The sequence below is a fragment of the Sus scrofa genome, chromosome 18 (assembly GCF_054392235.1).
Source record: "Sus scrofa isolate SSC_HxYL_T2T_F1_AM1 chromosome 18, Sscrofa_HxYL_maternal_Yorkshire_Landrace_v2.0, whole genome shotgun sequence".
Taxonomy (NCBI): Eukaryota; Metazoa; Chordata; class Mammalia; order Artiodactyla; family Suidae; genus Sus; species Sus scrofa.
In genome coordinates this window covers 46818515-46835782 of record NC_139400.1, presented here as the reverse complement: position 1 = coordinate 46835782, position 17268 = coordinate 46818515, and the positions used below count along the sequence as shown (strand labels likewise).

Here is a 17268-nt window from a genome sequence, read left to right as displayed (position 1 = left end):
CTTCCACCTTATATTCTCACCTCAAATAATTGTAGTTCATTTTGCCTTCCTCCACGGTTCAGATTTTTCAAGCATAAATCACTTCTCGGGCCTTAAACTTCAGATTGCCCTTCTTGTATGAGTGGGTATACAAATATGAGCAGGCCTTTCTGTAGAAGAACCAAAGCACAGCCACTGGCCTGAAACCAACCCAGGAAAAAAAAAAAAAAAAAGGTAGTGACCATAAATTATAAATGTTTAAATCTTAAAATTAATTTTCTTTGTGCAGAACAACTCTCGCAGTGAGTCAGACTTCATTGCATGTCAAATTGGAGATCAAAGACCTTAGAATTATCTTTTATAGCTCAAGCATCCTTTATTGAGTCTCATTTTTGCGTGTCTCTTTTGCTTCTCACGTGTCCATGGATTCCTGTGTGTCTGACCACAGACATATATATGTCTGCACCCGCCTCCACCCACAGAGTGTCTGGGTATGTGTGTTATAAATATTTCATTCTTTTAAAATAGATCTTTATCTTTAGTGTTAGTTGCTGCTTCCACTTTCTCAGAGAGTAGGTAGAGTTGGGAGGACCTGTATGCGGTTGGATGTCCACCGCCGTCTAACTAATTATTTGTAGGTTCTCCTCTGTGGTTAGTTTCAGCGAAGCCCAGTGGTACCCAAGATCTGATTTCACCTAAAAGCAACCCAGGTGAAAATTAGAACTTCCTTTTCCATTAACCAGGTCTCCACATGGCCTGGTGGCTGCCCCCATGACCTTGGTCTTTTACATAGGCCAAGCTGTGGCATGTGTTTTTGGTATTCCAGTAGGGACCATTAATTTTGATAGGAAATATTTAAAACATGCAAAAAATGAAAATAAGTCTTGGGCTCTTTTGTTCCTCTTGTCAGTGCATTTTGCTTTCTCAAGGACCCAGGGCCCTTGTATTGCACCGTCGGTGTTTTAGATCCCTCCCAACCCGCCCCTTCTGTGCGTGGAAAATTTCCCTCCTTGTAAGACTCCCTCCTTGTAAGCCGAGTGCACCACTGTTGGGGGAACCTGCAAATGCAAAGGCCTCTTTACCCAGCATCCCTTGCAGCTCTGGCCTGGGCTCTGCTGCTCAGTGTGTCCATTCTAATTTCTGAGTTGGAAGCCAGTGGCACTAACAGCTCAGGAGCTATGAAGAGACTCTGTAAAAATCTGAGGCTGTCTGTTGTATGCCTGAAAAGAATACGATATAAATCAATTATCCTTTAGTTTGAAAAAAAAAAAAGAAAAAGAAATATTTAAATACATTCGTCTAAACTTCAGACAGTTTATAGGGAGTTTATACAAAGAAGCAGAGAAAAATAAAAATTGTTACAATTAAAAAAAAAAAAAAAAGATCTCATTCTGGCCACAGGGACAGTTTGCACAGGATCGTGTCCCTGAGATGGCAGAGACAGTGTGGCTAATGGCATTAGGTGCACAGGCTGCTATGTCAAGGGTTTGGCACTGTGAAGCTGGGGTCCTTATTACCCTAGTTCTGGGGGTCATGTTGGCCTTTTGCTCCTGATCGTCCAGCCCCAGCTCCTTAACATCCTTTTAATGAAGTACTTTTCTGCTTAACTCAGCCAGTGTTGGTTTCTGTTCCTTGCAACGAAGAATCTTAACTAATGCACCTTGATGTATAGCCCCTGGAGCAGAGATTTTAAAACTATTTGCCAAGGAAGTGGTTTTTGTTTTGTTTTGTTTCGTTTTGTTTGTTTGGGTTTTTTTTTTTTTTTTTTTTATGTAGTCTCATGTGGAATCGCAACACACAAAGCCAATAAAAGGGGATCCGCTCTGGGTGAGGGGTCCAAGAAAGGCCTCCACTACACAAAACCCAGTTGAAATCCACTGTCCTGGGCATTTTCTGAGCCAGCATCACACCCTACCCCTCTGCCCGTGTTACTCAGGCTCTGTTCTCTGCCCACAGCCACTGGGCAAATGGGGCAGTGTTTGCTGCTGGTTCTTCGTGGTTGGTATTTTCAGAGCCCTTCATGTGCTGCCCATTTTCTCTAAGACCCTGGCCTTCTCTTTGCCTTCGCTCACCAGGTGAATGCCCACAAACCTAGCTCGTGTCCGGACTCAGCCCAAGTGTGAAAGCCTGGATCCAGGACATTTGTTCCGTGTCTCTCTCAGAGCTCGTCTTCAACACACAAATCCACTTGTAAGATTTTTTAAATGTAGCAGTTGACTGATCTGTTAGGGCTGAAATTTGCCCTTACATGTAAAGAAGGGGGTGTTTTAGGAGTTCCCGTTGTGGCTCAGTGGGTTGAGAGCCCGACTAGTATCGGTGAGAATGCATGTTGGCCTCACTCAGTGGGTCAAGGATGGCCATAGGTCACAGATGCGGCTTGGATCTGGCGTTGCTATAGCTGTGGTGTAGGCCGGCAGCTGTAGCTCCAAGTTGACACCTAGCCTGGGAACCTCCATATGGAACTTCCGTATGCTGCAGGTGCAGCTATAAAAAGAGGAAGAAAAAGAAGGAGAAAGAGAAGAAGGAGAAGGGTTTGTTTTAGAGCAGAGTCTCTCAACCTTGGCAATTTTGAATTTTAAAAAAATTTCATTTTGAAGTTATCATAGATTCCCATTCTCTTCACTTTTTTGAGGCAGAAAACTGTGAGGGCTGGCCTGTAGGATATTATCACCATCCCTGGCCTCTACTCATTAGATGCCTGCAGCACCCCTTGCCCCTGGTATGGCAACCAGAACTGTCTCCAGATAGTGCCAAATCAGTGTCCCTGGAGGCAGGCTCCCTCAGGTTAATATAGTGCCAGTGCTCTGGAGCCGTTTGTAAGGGAGGCACTGAGGTCGGTGTGACCGCTGCAGGGGCCACGGCCTGGCCAGGCAGCTTTTCTTTGGCTTCAGTGGAAGTGCTGGACCCTACAGACAGGGAAGGAGAGAAGCCAGAGGGGCTGAGAGGGGGCCCACCCCATCCCCGTGAGGTTGAAGCAGCGTGGGTGACTTCTTGCAGCCCGAGGGCTGGGGGGCGTGTATAGTTTCAGCCTCGGTGTGGGTGGCGTGGATGGAGCAGGTGGGGGGTCTGCAGAGTGGAAGCTATGACTGAGGAGGTGAGGCCCTTGGACCCCTCTGCACCTGTGCCGCTCGCTGGGACTCTGAGCAAAGGAGACCCACCTCCCTGGGGATGAGGGCGAGCCCGGGCTGAGCGGGGTTGAGGCTGCAGGAAGGGCAGGGAAGCTCACAAAGGCCCCCCAGGAAGGCCCAGCAAGGCCTTATCGGGGAGGCCAGTGCACTTGCTTGATGGTCAGTCATTTCAGAAAGGGTCTGGAGAAGATCCCCGACTCTCACAGCCCAGAACGGAGCGGAAATTGGAAGGAAGGAGAGAAGAGGTAGGGTTACCTGTCCTTGGGGCTTGTTTAACGGTAGGAAAATGGGGTCTCATGGGAGCCCAGTCAATACAGCAAGTTCTCTTATGCAATGGCTATTTGAATAAAATTTATTCAAATTACAGAATGGAAAAATCATTTCCATTCTGCTGCTGGGATGTACCACTGTTACGGTTGTGAACTAGCAGGGTTGGGACACTCAAGTATTAGCATTTGTATTTCTGTAAGGGTTGTTATAATATAACCTCCTTAAAAGTGAAAGATTAGTTGAAATAAAGCATTATTTTTTGTGTGCACAGACAAACATCTTCAGTTAAAAAGGTAAGGGGGGGAGTTCCCGTCGTGGCGCGGTGGTTAATGAATCCGACTAGGGACAATGAGGTTTCGGGTTCGATCCCTGCCCTTGCTCAGTGGGTTATCGATCTGGCGTTGCTGTGAGCTGTGGTGTAGGTCAAAGATGCGGCTCGGATCCCGCATTGCTGCGGCTCTGGCGTAGGCTGGCAGCTACAGCTCTGATTAGACCCCTAGCTTGGGAACCTCCTTATGCTGCGGGAGCGGCCCAAGAAATGGCAAAAAAAAAAAAAAAAAAAAAAAAAAAGGTAGGGGGTTCCTGCTGTGGCACAACGGGCTAGAGATCTGGTATTGCCACAGCTGTGGCTCGAATTTGATCCTTGGCCTGGGGGACTTCCATATGCCACAGGAGTGCCGCACCCCCCCCCAAAAAAAGGAGTTCTTATTGTGGTTCAGTGGGTTAAGAACCAGAGTACGGGTTCGATCTCTGGCCTTGTTCAGTGGGTTAAGGATCCAGCATTGCCGTGAAATGTGGTTTAGGCCAAAGATACTGCTTGGATCTGGCATTGCTGTGGCTGCGGTGTAGGCCAGCAGCTGCAGCTCCGATTTGACCCCTAGCCTGGGAACTTCCATATGCTGCAGGAGTGGCCCTAAAAAAAACAAAAGAAAAGAAAATGATAATTTTGCTGGACTTTACATCATGCGAGCTTGATATGTGCTTGACTCTGTTATAAATATGATCCTAAACAAACCGCTAATGCCAGAAAGCAGAGTAAATCATTTTCAGTGAGGAGCAAAGACGTAGGAGGGAAATAGCATATGGTATAAAATGGTACAACCTAAAAATAAAGCTGCCTTATTCTCCTCAAGTAGCTCTTAGGTACTTCGAACTATCTTCAGTAGAAGGAAACTAATAAATCCAAAAATGATTCAGTATATTTTGACTTTAAATGTTATTGCATACATTTTTAGAGACAAAAAGCAGATCGGTGGTCGGGGCTGGAAATGGGACCAGGGATTGACAGCCATTGGGTACAAGGAGTTGGGGAAGCTCGAAGTGTTCTAAAACTGGATTGCGGTGATTGCGAAACCATAGATTTATGGAAAGCCATGGAGTTGTACACTTGGTGGATTTTGTGGTATGTAAATTTTACCTCACTAAAGCGATCAAAGACTTGTTCAGAGTTCCATGGTGGCCTAGCAGGGGTTAAGATCTGGCATTGTCACTGCCGTGGGGCAGGTTTGATCCCTGGCCCAGGAACTTCCACATGCTGTGGTTGCATCCAAAAAAAAAACAAACTCATTGCTTTATGCCTCTGTGCTTTAGATGACATCCCATCCTCATGTCTCCTTGCTTTATTGGTCCTTTCAACAAGTGTCCGACTTAAGGTCAATCATTTAAGCTCCCTGGGCCTCATTTGTTCCTAGAGAAAGGGGGTGATGGGCCTACCCAGAGGTTGTTGGAACAGGGAATTGAGTTAGTAAGTGTAAAGCATGGACAACAGCCCCTGGTTCCCCGATCATCGTCCCCATGCCCATCATCTGCGTCATTATTTGTGGCTGTGGGCATTTTCTTCTCTCTCTGTCGGAGGCCTTGCTGTGGTCCAGGCCTCCTGCACAGCCTCCCGCCCCCTCTGCTCCACACCCCACAGTCAGAGCTGTCAGAGCTCGGCTTCTGAATGGACCACCTCCCGTTCTGAAAATGCTGCTATGGTGCGTCCCCATGGGGCTTTTCGTAGAGTCCACACTCCTTGTGGTAACAGGGAGCCCCCGCTCTCCACCCCCCACAGCATCACCCCTTCTTTGTCTCCTGTCTTATCTCAAGCTCTCCAGCCACCTCTCAGCCCTTGATGTTCCTACCAGTCAGGAATCCTTCCAGTCCCTTCTGGGCTCTGCCTGGGACAGTTCCCCCTGCCCCCATTTCCCATCCTGTCTGTGCAGAGCCCAGGTGAGGCCCTTTCAATTGGGCACCCCAGTTTGGGGCTCCTGGTGGGTACCTGAGTAATTACGGTAACCCTCCCACTTTATAATTTCCGTAATTACTCATGTACCCACCGTGAGCCCCACGAGGCAGGGCGTGCTCTCCTGTTCCTTGCTACTTGCAGCTTCCTGCCCAGTGCCTGGCACGCAGTCAGCAGCCCTTGAGGATCCACTGTGTCTCTGAAGTGCTGACTTGCCTTCCTGCTTAATTGCCCCCAGGGAAGTAACGGGATCCTAGTGTGTGTTCTGTTCATCTCAGGAATCCTTCGGTCCAGAACCCTTTCTCTCTTTGGGCTTCTGTTCAAGAGAAAACTCCTTTTTGTAGTCCAGGGGTTTGACTTCAACTGGAAAAGAGATTATAGCCCTGGCGTTTTGCCTGACGATACTTTACTAAGGGGAAGATTCTTTCTCCATCTCATCTCCTGGGATCTTAAAGCCCTAAATTAGAAATGCCGTCTTTGCAAGGAATAAAAGCGCTTACCCATTAACCATCTGTTAACCAGCAAACCAACTTCTTCCCGTGGAGCTCCTCTTTATTTTTTCCCACACACTATATTTTAAATATATTGAAGCCAGGCAGTGTCCCAGTTTTAATCTGAGAGACTCAGTGGTTTACCTCCCACTCTGGCATTCAGCTTTTCCCACCCCAGCACTGCTGGGCTAGTGGAGGCTGACGATTCTCTGAACTTCCATTTATGTGACTTTTTCTCATCCCTTTAATATTTCTCTTTGACTATATTTTATAGCGGGCATGCTAGTACATTAGTACTTCAATGTCGTTTATCAATAAGTAGTATATGCATAGGCTACACGGTCAAAACGACCGAAAGTGCTGTAAGGTTGGTTGTGGTAGTGATGTCTTATTTTCAGATTAGGAACAGAATTATAATGATGTAGAAACATGTTGACATGCAGTGGTGTGCAGACTTTAAAAGTCAGCAGAAGCTTTCCTCCAAGGAAATAGTAGGTAGAACTCTTGAAGGTACCAGACACACAGACAAGAGTGCCAGGGCTGGGGCCTGGAGTGTCTTCGCTTCACGTCCCCTGACAGTGGGGCTCAGCCCTTCTTCACAGTCACCCCGGGGCTCTGAGGATATTCCCTCCCTCGCCTCCACCCAGATGCGCCTCCACTGGCCTGGAAGCTGGGCGTGGGTGTGACCCCAGAGCCGTCTGCTGGCTCTGAGAGCAGCAGATGGAGAATGCTGCTCCCCCCACCACCCCAGCCCGGGGAGCAGTGGCTCCTCTTGGGACTCCAGCCTAAGACACCCAGGTACTGAAAATGGCCCCATCGGGAAGACCCCACGGAGACTGTCTTCCACCAAAGATAAATTCATAGACAAAGGAGTCTGGTCATTGGCAGGCACAGGATGCTTAAGACAGTTCTGTAACACCTGGAGGAAGTGCTGCGGGGTCATTCTCCACCTGTTCCCCTTTGTCGCCTCCCTACCAGGTGTCACATCCCATTGCACCCTTTTCTACTTGGGGTTGATAGGAAAGGGCAAAGCTTATGGGGCAGCAGCTCTGTCTTCCTTCTCTCCTTCCTGCTCTGCTCGCCCTCTCGTTCCCCCTTCTAAGTATATGGAGGGTTAGAGGAAAAGTGTCCAGAAAGGCTGCAGGGTCTTCCCTTCTTTCATCTTCCACAAACCAGGGCCGCAGTGCCCCTTGCTGGCACTGCTGTTGGAATATTGAGGGTTCTGTGCCTGCCACGCACAGCTGTAGCTTGTCCTAGGCCAGGGAGGTAGGCAGGAGAAACAAAGCTGCCCACGGTGGCTTTCCCAGCAGCCCCAGGAGGTTTGGGCATATACCTACCTTAGAACATGGGCCGTGGATTGCAGGAGCCTGCATGTGTCCGCCTGGGTATCTCACTAATGCCAGCTCATCCTCAGATCCCAACTTAAAACCCCTTCCCTGCCCCAGCCCTGGGCAGATCAGGCTCATCCCTGTCAGTTGGGACAGTGGACATTAGTCGTAAGTCCAGTCAGTTTTACCCCAGTGCTGCCTTTTGCTCTGTAAGCTCATGCCCCCAGCCCAGCATCATGTACCTGACCTCATGCAGCATCATACACCTTACTGGTCGCCTGGCCTCCTACCTCCTTGTAACTTGCCAGCCCCAGAGTGACCTGGATGGTTAAGGCCTGCCCGTCACGCCTGTCATCACACACCTCTATGGCTTTAGCAGTGCCTCCTAAAGTCAGGTTGGATGACCTGCAGAATTACTCAGAGTGCTTTTTTTTGGTGTGAATTCCTGCTCCCACTTAAAACTTCTATGGGTGGGGCTTGTGCATTTGACAAGCTCTCTGGTGATGCTGGCGCAGGCGGAAGTTTGAGGACCACTGAGCAGGGTCCACAGGGTGGTGGGCAGTTCTCCGTCCATTTGCCCTCTTCATCTTGTGTCCCTGCCCCTTGCCGCCACACTCCATTGCCGCATCCCACTGCCCTGATGTCGCCAGCTGCCTCTGTTCCCTTCCATACTTGGGAGTTCCACAGCCAGTGCAGCACAGGGGGACCAGGCAGCCCATCCTCACCAGAGCTCCCCTCTTGTGTCCTGCACTCATCTCTGTGTTTTGGGAGCTATCAAATCGAACCACCCATCCCAGGCTTGACTTTTTTGTAAGTTTCTCAAGCTGAGAGATAGTATCTCCTAACATGCCACCCAGCCTGGCATAGAAGGCATAAAAAGAAGTTTTGAGTTGAATTTGCTAGTTGCGAGTGGCCAGGGTAAGAAGCACCTTGAGTTTGGCCTGTATCTTGTGGATCCTTCATGCTTCTAGCCCCCAGCCTTACCTCCTCATTTTGGAGGGAAATGTGGGTACCTGTGGAAATACAGTGGTGTAGGAAATAAAGATGACAACTGAGTTAAGAATACCTGGAGGAGTTCTTGTTGTGGCTCAGCAGTAACAAACTCAACTGGTATCCATGAGGATGCAGGTTCGATCCCTGGCCTCACTCAGTGGGTTAAGGATCTGACATTGCCTTGAGTTGTGGTATAGGTCGCAGATGTGGCTTGGATCTGGCATGGCTGTGGCTGTGGTGTAGGCGGCAGCTGCAGCTCTGATTCAACCCCTAGCCAGGGAACCTCCATATGCTGCAGGTGAGGCCCTAAAAAGAAAATAAAAAGAAAAAAGAAATACCTGGAGTTTCTCTTGGTGCCTTCGACCTCTGCACTGCAGAGCAGCAAGCAGTGGGGCTCAAAGCGTACATTTTCATAGACTTTTAAAGAGCATTTATTTCTATATCCCATATGTTCAGTTGTTCTTTCTTTAGCTCCTTGTCTGTCTGTGTTGAGAAGGAGGAGGACAGGGACTACAGGACACTCTTCCTGCAGAATATTATTCCTTCTCTTAACCTTGCCAGCAAGAAAAAAAAAGGATTCCAAGACTTTTGCTACCCCAGTTTCCATCTCTTGTGTTTCTCATCGTTGACTACAACCATTGACAAAAACAAACATGATTATGAAACAGTATAGTGGGAGGGGAGAAGGAATTAAAATCTCTGATAGCTTCCGAACTTTGTCTTACAAACAAACCTGCCCACAGAGAGTGCAGTCTGGATAAGGTTGCACACGGCATGTTGTCTGTGAGAGCAGTCTGGAAATAGCCCGTGTGCCCACTGTAGCACATGGGGTCCAGCCACACAGGGGGACACTCTGCAGCTGTGACAGAGGAAAGAGAGGGCCCACCTGGAAAGATGGCCATTCTGTGTGGTTAAGGGGAAAGCATAAGGAAGAGAACACTGTATACATTTGTGTATAAGAAAGGGAGAGAAAAATAGGCTCTGTTTTCGTATTTACTTGTAAATGCATTAAGAGAAGCCAGGTGGACAAAAGTGATCCAATAAAGTGGTCATCAGTGGTGGGGGGATGTGCGGGGGACAGGGACAGAGGGTGGGGCCTCTTCATCGCATCTTGATTTTTTTTAAATTTTTTAATTGTTTTTTTTTTACTCAATGAATTTATTATGTTTATGATTGTACAATGATCATCACAATCCAGTTTTATAGGATTTCCATCCCACAACCCCAGCGCATCCCCTCACCCCCCAAACTGTCTCCTTTGGAAACCATAATGTTTTCAAAGTCTGTGAGTCAGCATCTGTTCTGCAAAGAAGTTCATTCTGTCCTTTTTTCAGATTCCACATGTCAGTGAAAGCATTTGTTGTTGGTATCTCATTGTATGGCTGACTTCACTCAGCATGATGATTTCTAGGTCCATCCATGTTGCTAAAAATGCCAGTATTTCATTCCTTTTAATGGCTGAGTACTATTCCATTGTGTATATGTACCACATCTTCTGGATCCACTCCTCTGTCGAAGGACAGTTAGGTTGTTTCCATGTCTTGGCTATTGAGAAGAGTGCTGCAATGAACATCGGAGTACATGTATCTTTTCGAGTCATGGTTTTCTCTGGACAGATGCCCAGGAATGGGATTGCTGGATCAGATGGTAGTTCTATTTTAGTTTTCTAAGGAAACTCCAAACTGTTTTCCACAGTGGTTGCACCAATTTACAATCCCACCGACCAGTGTAATAGGGTTCCTTTTTCTCCACACTCTCCAACATTTATTGTTTGTAGACTTTTTGATGATGGCCATTCTGGTGGGTGTAAGGTGGTACCTCATCGTGGTTTTGATTTTCATTTCTCTAATAATGAGTGATGTTGAACATCTTTTCATGTGTTTTTTGGCCATCCATATGTCTTCTTTGGAGAATCGTCTGTTTAGATCTTCTTCCCATTTTTTAATGGGATTGTTTGTTTTTTTGGTATTGAGAGGTAGGAGGTGTTTATAAATTTTGGAGATAAATCCCTTGTCAGTTGATTCATTTACAAATATTTTCTCCAACTCTGTGGGTTGTCTTTTCATTTTGTTTAGGGTTTCCTTTGCTGTGCAGAAACTTTTAAGTTTAATTAAGTCCCATTTGTTTATTTTTGTTTTTACTGTCATTACTCTAAGAGGTGGATCTGAGAAGATGTTTCTCTCATTTATGTTGGAGCATCTTGAATTTTTGAACTATGTGAGTGTATCACCTCTCAAAATTACATACAAATAAAAGGTGCCTAATATCACTGCAAATAAAATTTTACATAAGAGGACTGATTATTCTCCTGTAATTACACTTGGCCCTCTGTATCTCTGGGTTCCACATCCACAGATTCAACCAACCTTGAATCAAACATATTTGGAGGAATAAATTCCAGCAAGTTCCCAGAAGCAAAACTTGAATTTGCTGCGTGCCGGCAAATGTTTAGGTAACATTTACATTGTTTCAGGCGTTATCAGTTACTATAATCTAGAGATGATTTAATGTATACAGGAGGATGTGTCTATGTTCTATGCCAACACTAAGCCAGTTTATATAACGGACTTGAACATCCTCGGGTTTTGCTATCTGAGGGGGTCCTGAAACCAGTCCCCCTGTGGATACCTTCAGACAACTGTTGAAACCAAACTAATCTCAGCTGCTTTTGCCCTAAGTTCCCACCGAGCTCTCAAGGCAGGAGCCAACTCCAGCTCCCCAGCTGGGATCCATCTGTGCCATCAAACAGCAGAGGCAATGAGGTTCCTTCCTTTCAGCCCTTGGATGCAGGAGGCAGGCACACAGAGGAGGCAGGCACCAAAACAGCGCCCTTGACCTTTAATCCAGCATCCCTTACCTTTTTACCCTTTTAAAGTTCTACTCTGTTTCTGAAGATGCTTTTGGGGTGTTCAGTGCATCACACTGACCTTCGCCCTCTTGCCTCTTCCTTCCTCCATGGACAGCGGGTGCCATGGCAACCCTAAAGCCCTGGTGCAGGTGATTCAGGGCTTCTAGGTGGACAGGGCCAGGCAGGCCACAGAGAGAAGGCCCAGAGGGATGCCAGGCCTTGCTTGTAAGCCCCCACTCCTGAGCCAGCTCACATGCCCAACTGTCATAACTGTTCTCGCTGAGTCCAAGCAGCTGCCTGTGGACCGTTCTGAGTGTCTTAGCAGGTGCAGATGGCACGCACGGATCATCGTGTTCAAAACCTGGCTCGCCTGGCGCAGGTTTTGTACTTGGCAAACAGGCAATCTAGCTGTGTTCCTGGGAGATGATAATGAAGACCCGGTGAGCCTGAGCATGGTCGCTTTTTGAGACGATCCGCTCACATCCACGTAGTAGCCCTGCCTGATGGAGGCCTCTGCAGAACTGCAGCCTTCCTGCTGTGCTGCTGTGCTGTTGAATCCTACTCTGTGGCGGTGTTGTTAGGATGTTGTCGTCAGTGCAGCAGCCTCACCCCTGATGCAAGAACAGCTGTGCTCTGAAGCATTGTTATGTTTTTGTTTGTTTTCCTCAGACGAGGTGACTTTTTCCACAGCGGTGTACCTTTCTGCTCAGGCCGCTCCAAGCACAGGTCGGTACTCGAGTGCTGTTAATTGTGGAGGTCTCACACCCCCGATGGGCTTTCCCTCTGCGCCTGTCTCCCCATGCTAGCCAGATTCTTCCTTGTTTTTTAAATTGATACTGCAGTTGATTATGTATCCTCACAAATAGCCGGAAATTCCGTAGGAAGCAAGGCCAAATATAAGCAAAGAAGCAGATTTTGTTGTGTGTCTTGGGTTCTTCCATTCCTGACCTAATTTATTTATTCTTTTTAATTTTCTCTAGAACAAGGGCAGCGAGATTGTTTTTCTGCAAAGGGTCAGATAGTAAATACTTTAGATAGTTATCCATGTGGTAGCATAAAAGCAGTCACGGGTAAATGAATCACGGTTGTGGTCCAATGAAACTTGATGGACACTGACATTTGAATTTCATATAATTTTCTCATATCACAAAATATCATTTTGGGGTATTTTTCTTTCTTTCTTTTTTTTTTTTTGTCTTTTGTCTTTTGAGGGCCAAACCCACAGCATGTGGAGGTTCCCAGGCCAGGGGTCAAATCAGAGCTGTAGCTACCAGTCTGCACCACAGCCACAGCAACACCAGATCCGAGCCGCATATGCGACCTATACCACAGCTTATGGCAATGCTGGATGAGTAACCCACTGAGTAGGGCCAGGAATTGAACCCATGTCCTCATGGATACTAATCGGGTTCCTTAACCACTGAACCACAATGGGAACTCCCATTTGGGAGTATTTTCAACCATTAAAAAACATGGAAAGCATTCTTAGTTTATAGGCTATACCCAAACAGCTGTCTGGCTGGACATGGCCCATGGGTTTGCAGTTTCCTGATGCCTGTCCCAAACCCCTGATGTGTTTTGCTCACTTCTAAAAAGAGGAGAGATTGGGAGTTCCTGTCGTGGCTCAGACGGTTAAGGAACCTGACTAGTATCCATGAGGACACAGGTTCGATCCCTGGCCTCGCTCGGTGGGTTAAGTATCCAGCATTGCCGTGAGCTGTGGTGTAGGTCACAGACGCGGCTTGGATCTGGCATTGCTATGGCTGTGGTGTAGGCTGATGGCTACGGCTCTGAGTGACCCCTAGCCTGGGAACCTCCATGCGCCTTGGGTGTGGCCCTGAAAAGACAATAAATAAATAAATACATACATGCATAAGAGGGATTATGCACCCTCAGCAGCCCCCAGACTGGGTTTAACCTGGAGTCCATCTGATTTGAGTGATCCTCACAGGTCAGGAGTGCCCTGGGAGGGACTGTGTGGGGGCAGGAGAAAGGTCTGGAACAACCACCCTTCGTCTCTTCCTTCCCCTGAAGATTTGCAGTCCCTCCAGTTTATGACAGGAATGAGGTTGCAGTTTTCTCTCCTTATCAGGCAATTTTTTTTGAAGTATAGTTGATTTATAGTGTTGTGCCAATTTCTGCTCCACAGCAAAATGACCCAGTCCCCATCACAGTCTATCCCAAGAGACGGGATAGCGTTCCCTGTGCTCTAGCGTAGGACTTTGTTGGTTATCCATTCGAAAAGTAAGAGTTCGCATCTACTAACCCCAGACTCCCAGTCTCCCCCCGGCCCCGACCCTCGGCAACTACGAGTCTGTCCTTTATGTAATCAGGCAGCTTTTAAAAATAATATTTTTGTAAAATGAGTTACCGCAGAAACTTTTGCAAAATATGTGTGAGATATAAAACATCAGTGATTCCAGCATACCCATATGCCTGCCAGCCAACGTAAGAAAGCGAACACTGGTATTTTGAAGTTCCCTCTCTGCGTGCCCCACACAGAAATCACCACTTGCTGGAAAATTCCTCATCGTTCATCCTTTCTTTGCTTTTCCGGAGCGTTTATGTTTGTCTTCCTAAACAGACGCATCATCGAGCTTCATATAAATGGAGCAGCACACCGTGTATTTCTCTGCTGCTTGCTTTTTGTGCCGCTCAACCTCGTGCTCCTGACATCATCCGTGTGGGTGCACAGTGCTGCGATCTGTCTGTTTCACTGCTGTACCGTTCCCCGTGTGGGTGGTGGGTGCCCCACAATCGACTTATCCATCCTACTGATGATGGACATTTAGGTTGTTTCCAGTTTTGGGTCACGAGCAGTACTGCTGCAAACATCCTCCTATGTGCCTCTTGGTACATGTGGGCAAAACCTTCTCTTGGGAATAGATTAGAAGCAGAGTGGCCCGATTTCAGTGTCTGATTAAGGAATTTTATTTCATTGATCATGCTAGCATCAAGCATCCCTGTGCCAGACGTGACGTAGCAATATCAAGATCCCTTGCCCTGACTCCTGTGGGCCGTGGTCCATCACATCACCACCCTAGAAAGATGCTGCCCTCTCCACCCATGAAGGTCACTGGCAAGATAGGAGCATCCTGAGTTGGAGATGGCTCTTGTCAGGGGAAGAAAATCCTGCCTCTGTATCTGTTTATTGTTTCTAAGCAGCTTTGATGTTTCACTTCGTGCCCTTTGTGTCAGTGGCAGTATGTTTGTTTGGCATGTTGTTAGGCCTTGCAGGGATCATGTGTTCTGTATCAAGTTTCTGTTAAGCTCCATAGAAACCCTTTACCTTGGCATAAAAGGCATAAATCGGAATATCCCTTTACCAACTGACAAAAGGGACCATTTAATATTGGAACAAGCGTAACTGAGTGTAACGTTATAGCTACTTGAAGTGCATTTCACCTTCACTTTTTCCTTTCTAGAAATTGTATTTATTTTGCTTGGTGGCTTGGTTTCTTCTTGGCGTTTGTAGAAAACCAGCAGCCTGCGATCCTAGCTCTGCATTCTCCAGGAACCCAGAGGCCAAAGGACCAAGACTCTGTGAGCACCTGGGCCCAACTGCAACACCTCTCTGGGCCCTTTCTCTTCCCTGCTGGTTTTTGTTTGCTTGTTTGTTCTTTCCCTGTGTCTTTCTCCCTTCTCTTCCTCAAACGTCTAATCTTATTTCCTCAGAGATACAGTCAAGGATGATAATGGCCTCTGGGGAAGGGCTTTGGGGCAGATGGGCTCTCTGAGCCCCAGAAGGTTTATCCCAAGTGGGAGTAGCCTGAAATTCTGAAATTCCAAGTGTGAATCTCGGAAGGGAGAAGCCGGGCCTAAACCTCGGGTACCAACTCTTGAGCTTCATCGGAGTCTGTTGGGTTCAATGGGGAACCCAAAGAGAGTTGTGTAACTTCATTTAAAGACAACAAAAATGCATCACCATGTCCTCATGGCCTGTGAAATAGGAGCAGCCTCCTGGAAGGACCCAATAATTGTCTCTCTTTCCCTCCATAATGGAATTAAAATATCTGCATTGATCTAAGGGAACTAGAATGATTTAAGGCAAGCAATTAAAAGTAACTCAACATAAATGTACAGTTAAGGATGCCTGAGTGCGTACTTGTGCAGGTGGAGGTGGAAGCAAAGTCATTGCCGAGGCTGGGGTATATGCAAACTTTGGACTGATTAAAATTGAGTAAGCTAACCATTCGCTCAGTAGTCCTAGGAGCGATGGTTGGAAAGGTGAACCACCACCGAACATTTTTGCTACAACATGTATTTCTGTAACACAGGTTAGCTCGTACGCTGTTAGGATTATAAATACGGGAATGATGTGGAAGTCAGTTGTTTCCAGCATATTAATATTTTGCAACAGTGCACAAATCCAACCGAGCTCTGGGAGGCAAGAAGGAGCACAGAGCCCATTCACTTTGTTCTTGGTGCTTTTGGCTGCCTGCTCTGTTCTGGAAGTGATTTCGTGTGGTTCTCTTTGAACTCTGTGCCCTTGTCTTTATCATCACAGGCAGCAGCCTCAATTCCTCTGTACTTCCTCTTCCATCAAGTCACTTTTTCGTTTTAGGATCTAGGGTGACATCTCCTTTCTCTAATCTTTAAAATTGTGGTAAAATATATATAACATAAAATTGACCGTTTTAATCATTTTGAAGTATATCGGCATTCAGATCATTCACACCATGTGCAGCTGTCACCACCATGCATCTCCAAACTTTTGTCATCTCCCCAGATGGAAACTGCAGACTCATTAAACGCTAACTCTCCGTTCCCCTTTTCTTCCAGCAGCTCCTGGCAACCAGCATTCTACTTTCTTTCTCTATGAATTTGACTGCTCTTAGGTTCCTCATATGAGTGCAGTTATACAATATTTGTCCTTTTGTGAGACTGGCTTCTTTCACTTCACATAATGTCCTCAAGTTTCACCTGTATTGTAGGCTCTGTCCAAATTTCCTTTCTTTTAAAAACTGAATAATATTCCAGTGTATGTATATACCACATTTTCTTCATTCATTCGTCTGTCTGTAGACACTTGGCTTGTTTCCACCTTTTGGCTATTGCGTGAATAGTGCTGCTACGAACATGTGTGTATATGTACCAATATCTATCCGCTGGCCCTATTTCTCTCTCTTTCTTTTTTTTTTTTAGGACCTCACCTGCGGCATATGAAAGATCCCAGACTAGAGGTCGAAATCGACCTGCAGCTGAGGCCTAAGCCACAGCCGCAGCAACACGGGATCCAAGCCACATCTGAGACCTACACCACAGCTCGTGGCAACGCTGGATCCTTCTTTTTTTTTTTTGTAATGATTTTTATTTTTTCCATGATGGCTGGCTTACAGTGTTCTGTCCATTTTCTACTGTACAGCAAGGTGACCCAGTCACACATACATATATACCCCCTTTTTTCTCACATTATCCTGCTCCATCATAAGTAACTAGATATAGTTCCCAGTGGTACACAGTAGGATCTCATTGCTTATCCATTCCAAAGGCAATAGTTTGCATCTATTAACCCCAAATTCCCAGTCCATCCCGCTCCCTCCCCCTCCCCCTTGGCAACCACAAGTCTCCTCTCCAAGTCCATGATTTTCTTTTCTGTGGAAAGGTTCGCTTGTGCCATTTATGAGATTCAAGATATAAGTGTTATCATATGGTATTTGACTTTCTCTTTCTGACTGACTTCAGTTAGTATGAGAGTCTCCAGTTCCAGCCATGCACCACTGGATCCTTAACCCACTGAGTGAGGCCAGGATCGAACCCACAATCTTATGGACACTGTATTGGGTTCTTAACCTGCTGAGCCACAACAGGAACTCCCTATTTCTCTCCTTATTCATAATTTAACTTGTTTTTAATTATGCTGGTAATTTTTAACTTGTAATTGTTACTTGCTTTGTTACCTCTCTGGGTACGAATTTGCATCTGTCTCGAACGGTCTGTCTCTTTTTTGTTCATAAGCCCTGTTATTTTTACCACAGGATTTTTAGAACATGTACTCTTCTTTGAT

General features: G+C 46.6%; 1 protein-coding gene across 1 annotated transcript in view; it reads left to right on the top strand.

Annotated features, from left to right (window-relative positions):
- EEPD1 (endonuclease/exonuclease/phosphatase family domain containing 1) overlaps positions 1-17268 on the top strand; it is a 122959-nt gene that overhangs the window by 23894 nt on the left and 81797 nt on the right. The window lies entirely within an intron of this gene.